This window comes from Dipodomys ordii, unplaced genomic scaffold (genome assembly GCF_000151885.1).
Source record: "Dipodomys ordii isolate 6190 unplaced genomic scaffold, Dord_2.0 Scaffold98, whole genome shotgun sequence".
Lineage (NCBI taxonomy): Eukaryota > Metazoa > Chordata > Mammalia > Rodentia > Heteromyidae > Dipodomys > Dipodomys ordii.
In genome coordinates, this window is record NW_012267314.1 from 5,304,404 (window position 1) to 5,310,573 (window position 6,170).

At 39.7% G+C, this 6,170-nt stretch overlaps 1 long non-coding RNA gene across 1 annotated transcript; it reads left to right on the forward strand.

Annotated features, from left to right (window-relative positions):
- Positions 1 to 791: 791 nt before the first annotated feature.
- On the forward strand, positions 792 to 5,901 carry LOC105993650. Its single transcript, XR_001175471.1, has 3 exons — positions 792 to 1,218; positions 4,537 to 4,677; positions 5,555 to 5,901. It is a non-coding gene; the product is annotated as an uncharacterized LOC105993650 (long non-coding RNA).
- The last annotated feature ends 269 nt before the right edge of the window (positions 5,902 to 6,170 follow it).

Genomic DNA, 6,170 nt, shown 5'->3' on the forward strand with positions numbered 1-6,170 from the left:
GCCGCCCTCCCCCCACCCCCCCGGCGCTCGCTCGCTCCCGCCGCGGCTCCGCCAGCCCAGTCCAAATCAAAATACTGTCACACAATATGGCGGCGCGGCGGCCGGCAAACATCGCGAGATTTGTGGCTGCTGCTGAGGCGGCGGCTGAGGCGGCGGCTGTGACGGGGCCTTCCCCCCCTCACCCCCTCCCACCCCCTTCAGCAGCCGGGCGGCGGGGGCGCGGCGGCGGCGGAGGTGGCGGCGGATGCTCGCTCCCCGCCTCCGACACGCGCAGTCCTCCACGCCCGTCGGGAGGAGGCTGAGGGGCGCGCGGCCTTGGACCTCGGGCGGCCGAGCGGCCGCGTGCACAGGGGCTGCCGGGGCGGAGGCGCCCGGCCACCGGAGGGGTGCATGTCGCCCGACACTTAGGGCCGCTAGGGGTTCGGGCTGACAGGAGGAAGGAACTCCAGCTCGGTGGTCCGTCGCACTGGGGTCCGGAAGCGTGTGGCGGGCCCCTGAGGGGAGTGGGGCCCCGGGGCCCGGGTGGGATCCCGCGGGCCGTCCGGGGACGGGACCGCGGCCGGCGCCGGGAGCAGGTGGGCCGCGGCGGAGGCGGGGGCCGGGCCCGCCAGCAGGACACACCCCCTTGGCCGCGCCGAGGCCGCTGCGCCCCGGTGACCGGCCGGCCGCGTCTCCCGGCGGTGCCGGCCATGGATGGGGCTCGCCGCGTCGGGGCTGTCGGGCTCTCACCTCCTTTGAACAGTGGGGAGAAAGCAAGTTAAAAAAAAAAAGGAAGGGGAGGGGGAGGATGAAATACTGCAAGGGGTTTGCGCTTTCGATTTAATTTTAATTGCATGTTCCTAGAAGTTCCAGAAACGGAGCCAAAGACACTTTAGTTTTGAGGGGAGAGGGAGAGACTTCAAGTTTCTATCTTCTTAAAGAAATATTTGTTTAATTTCCTCCTAGAGGAGAAAAAAAAGTTCAACACTCGAACGTTTCTCACAGTGTAAAATGTGTATTTAAAAATTCTAGCGCTGTCATGGTGGTGTTTTGTTTTTTTGGTTTTTTTTCTAAAGGGCATTTTTTTCGGCCCCTGTCCAAAATGTCCAGAACGCTGCCAGTTTCTTCCTTGAAACAATTGTTACTCCGGAGAAAAATCCATAAGGATCAATTTTATTCTTCTGTTTCCAGTATCAGCTGTCTTGCTACAATGAGATTTTTATTTGAAAGCATCTTTTAGTAAGTATAGCTTTCCACCCACTTTCTTTTTCCCTTGCTCACTCTTTAAAGTCACCTGACATATTGGGGTATATGGCACCCATTCAAAACCTTTACCACTTGAAAAGCCCAAAATGCTAATGTTATGATACTGGAATTTATCATAAACAGAAGCTAAAATGAAGTAGGACTTCCAGATGATGCTGTAGTTTTACCTGCTGGTAGCAGTAAGAAGTTATTGAATCTTAGTACTTTCCAGCGGTTCTCTCTAAAGAGCTGTTTCCATAATCAGTAATAGTATAATTGATGCAGTAATTTAGATAAATAGAATCCATTACTAAGTAAATAACGTCTTTGAACCTATAAGCACAAAGTAAACAAGTGCTTTTAAATTGTTTTAAGTAAAATATTTTTGAATTTAATACTGCCAAGGTGATACACCAAGAGGTTACAGTTACATACATAAGGTAGTGAGTGCATTTCTTGTCGAACATTGAAGTAAAATATTTTTTAAGTAAAATATTGTTTTTATGGGATGTTCATGTACATATTTTAATATAAGTGCAGTACTTTCTAAACTTCTAAGTATACTGGGTGGGAGTAGATCCAGTCTAAGACCCAATATGGCTGGGGGAGGGAGAAGGATATGTGTGAATATATCCTTGTACCAACTTTGGAGAGCTTGAACCTAGATCTAATTATGGAATATCAGACAGACCTAAACAGAAGAAAATTCTATAAAAGAAATAGCATTAGTATATGTTCAAAATGCTGTTAATGTAATAAAGACTTAAGACTAAAGGAAACAAAAGAAACATGACATTTAAATGGAGTATGTGCCCTGAACTGGATCCTTTGTCAGAGGAGAAAAATGATATGAAGAATACTATTGGGATAATCGCTGAAAGTGAATATGGACTGTGGATTTGATATATTAAACTTTATGTATATTTTAAGCAAAAATATTCACATTCATAAAGAAACATGGAAGTATTAAGGAATAAAAACATGTTAACATGTATGTAGTTTTCTTCCAAATGGTTCAGAAAAATTATGCATATTATATACACCATGTTTACATATATTTATATATACATTATACATATATAATGTGTATGTATACACATTATTATAGATATGACATTCACATCTACCTACACATACAGAGGGAGATGATGTTTGAAACTTGGTGAACCAGTGTTATTTTTTAACTTAAAATATTTAACTTAAAAATTAAATTTTAAGCTGGGCACTGGTGGCTCATGCCTGGAATCCTAGCCACTCAGGAAGCTGAGATCTGAGGATCACAGTTCAAAGCCAGCCCTAGCAGGAAAGTTCATGAGATGCTTATCTCCAATAAACCACTCAGAAAACCACAAGTGGTGCTGTGGCTCAAGAAGTATAGCACTTGCCATAAGCTGAAGAGTGCAGGGACAGCGCCCAGGCCCAGAGTTCAAGCCCCACAACCCACAACCAACAAAAATTAATTAATTAATTAATTAATTGGGACAATTCTATATTACTGACATCTTTTGGAAAATTTCAAATTATCACAAAATAAGTACTTTTATAAGCAGAGTTTGGGCTGAGGATATATAGCTCATCAGTAGCAGTAGAGCACTGTTTACCCCACACAAAGGCCTGAGTTTGAGCCATAGAATATTAATAAAAAGGGAGTAAAAAACTTTTAACCTAAAAGTAGTTCTTTAATCTCACCCAGAGAAGGAATAGTATGTACTAGAGAAGCATAGATGATACATTCTCTTACAAGGGAATCAGACATTTGTTCCTCTGTAACAGACTGAAATTTTGGTCATCTAGGGATTTCTTATTGAGTCTATTAGAATTTAGGACAAAAATACTATGAATCTTTATGTGTTTAAATGTGATATTCATGTTTATTGAGGCAGTGAATATTCAGCATCTGTTATCCATAAGACTGGAGGAAAGGAGTAGAACAGATTGTTACAGATTGTCTGCAGTGGTCACAAGAAATGCATGTGATACATATATATATATATATACACATATACATATATAATGTTATATAAAATATAGTATATATCAAAATATATCCTAATATATACATACACAATTATATATACATACACATTACATGTATACTGTATATCATTATGTTAGATATATATTCTGTATTCAAGATCCCTTTAGTACTATGCTTTCTGATAGTGTAACCATTAACTGGCTATTTAAATTTGAACAAAATTAAAATTCAAGTTCTTAGTTGCACTGCCCCTTTCTCAAGTGCTGTAAGCCATGTATTCCATCTTCATGGAAAATTTTATTCAACAACATTGGTAGTAGAAGAGGTTATGCTAAACAACTAGCACAGATGGAGGGTAGATGATGATAAATGGTAGAGGCTTGGGAAAGAAGAGAGACTGCATGGGAGAGATAGGTAAAGTTTCAAGAAGATTGCATGTGGACAGGTGGAAGTGAAGTGTAAGTATCCCATCAGAGATAACATGAAAAAGGCAAAAAAGAGATGTGTGAAGACGGCACTTAATTCTGTATATGTATAATAATAGTTTTACAAAGGAGGATAGGGCTGTATAACAACCACAAATGCCAAGCAAAGACTAATCTCTGTAAAGACTAAAGGTCAATGCATGAGACATAAGATTAAACAGTTTTTTTAAATGGATAATTTGGTAGTAGTTATGTGAAATGAGTTAGATTTGAAGCCATAAAGAGAGTATTGCAATTGCCCAAATGAGAGATAATAAGTTTATATATTGTGTCCTATCACTGAGAATGCTTTCAGTGGCTTGTGACAAAGCCTAATTCAAAATAAACACTAAGCTGGGTGCTGGTGGCTCATACCTGTAATCCTAGCTACTTAGGAGGCTGAGATCTAAGTATCAGGGTTTGAAGCCAGCCCAGGCAGAAAAGTCCTGTGAGAGTCTTATCTCTAATAAACAATTCAAAAACCAGAGTGGTGCTGTGGGTCAAGTGGTAGAGTGCTAGCCTTGAGCACAAAGTGGCTCAGGGCAAGTGCCCAGCCCCATGACCAACAACAACAACAAAATAAAGAAAATCAATAATAAGGAAATGTATATTTCTGAATCTGGAAACTCTAAAGTAGATAGACCAGGTTTGAAAGAATGAGCTCAATAATATCAGGTATTTCAAATTTCTTCTCTGCTATGATGGATGTTAGCATCCTTCTGTGCCTAACAATCTGGTGGTAATGGTAGTTCAGGGCATCCTGAATGATAGTGTTCAGAGGAAGAAGAGAAGTTGCCTTAAGAGAAAGAAAATGTTTTCAGAGCTGCTTCCCCTGCTCCTCCTGACTAATTTCCTTTCCAATTCCTTAAGGTGTAATTGAATCACATGCCCATCTTGAACAAGTCCTGGTCTACATGATGGAACAAGTATTCAGCTAAATGATGGAAAGGTGAGACTCAGGATGATTCAAAGTTGGAGCCACATGACTGGGAAACACAGAACGAGGAGCAGGTATGAGAGGCAAGATGATTTTTCTGAGTGTGAGATACCAGAGATGTCCAGCTGATGATGGGAGGAGGAGGGACTGGGGAGGAAGTGGCAACTCTTAGCTATCTATCAGAAGCATATGAGAATCACATTGAAAGCCAAAATAGAAAGTGGAGGAGAAGGGACATTTTCTGAGGCAAAATACAGAAGAAAGGAAGAAAATCACAAAATGTGTGCATGTATAAACTTAAAGCTGGTCTAAGATTTATTTGGAGATGTAAAGGCCTAAAATAACCAAGACAATTTTGAAGATGAAAAAACTGAAAGACTTAGCTTACCAAATTTCAAAATTTATTATAAAGCTTAGTAATTAAGACAGTGTGGCAGAATGATAGATGAATGCACCCAAAGAGTAAAATAGAGAGTCCAGAAATAGAACTTGAGAACTTGATTTATGACAAAGTCACTGCTGCAGTTTAGTGGAAAGGACAATATTTTGAACAAATAGTGCTGGAGCAATTGACTACTCATCTGGTAAAAAAAAAAAAGTGTATTTGATTCTTACCTCATGCCATGTACAATAATTAATCCAAGGCAGACCATAGACCTACACAGACAAAAAATTAAGCTTCTATTGTAAGAGTGTATTCGGTAATGGGCTCAAATCAGGCATATATAAAAGTATTTAAATCCGTATGAAAAAACAACATGAGTTTTAAAATGAGAATAGCTCAGGCCATGGGTTCAATATTCAATACCATAAAAAAATGTGTGGGGGTGACTCTTAAGTACTTCATAAAGATGATATCCAAATACCCAGTTAATTCATGGGAAAAGTTCAACATTATTCCATATTGAGAAAATACTAATTACTAAATGATTCATCACTTCCTTCTATCAGAATGCCTAAAGTTAAGAAGACTGACAGTGCCAACAGGGTTAGCAATGAAATATGTAAACCAACCTGAACTCGGCTACTGCGCATGGGAATGTAAACAGTCCAACTACTGTGCAAAACAATCTACAAAAGCCAAACTTATGTCTACTCTGTATCTCACAATGATGGGTAATTTTAGATGCTAACTTTATTGGGCCACCATGCCCAATTATTAATTATAATTATTCGATGTATTTCTGTGAGTTAGTTTTAAAATGAATGGAATTTAAATAAAGCAGATTGTGCTCTGTAATGTGGGTGGTCTCATCCAATCAATTGAAGTCTTAAATAGAATGAACAGACCAACTCTTCACTAAGTGGGAAGAATGTACATACATAAATGTTTGCAATGGTTCCTGGCACGTGAAGTGTTACATAAATATTTATTAATTTTATAATTGATATGGAAACTGTATGCTTTTTAATGGATGAAGAAATACATGGTAAGAGGTTTTTTTTTTTGTAGCCAGGGGAAGTTAAAAAACTTTTGGATGGGAAATATTACAAAGTATAACATAAAATATAGGGAAAACATGCTTGTATATGATTTAAAAAGTCAATCATTGTACAAATATTTTTG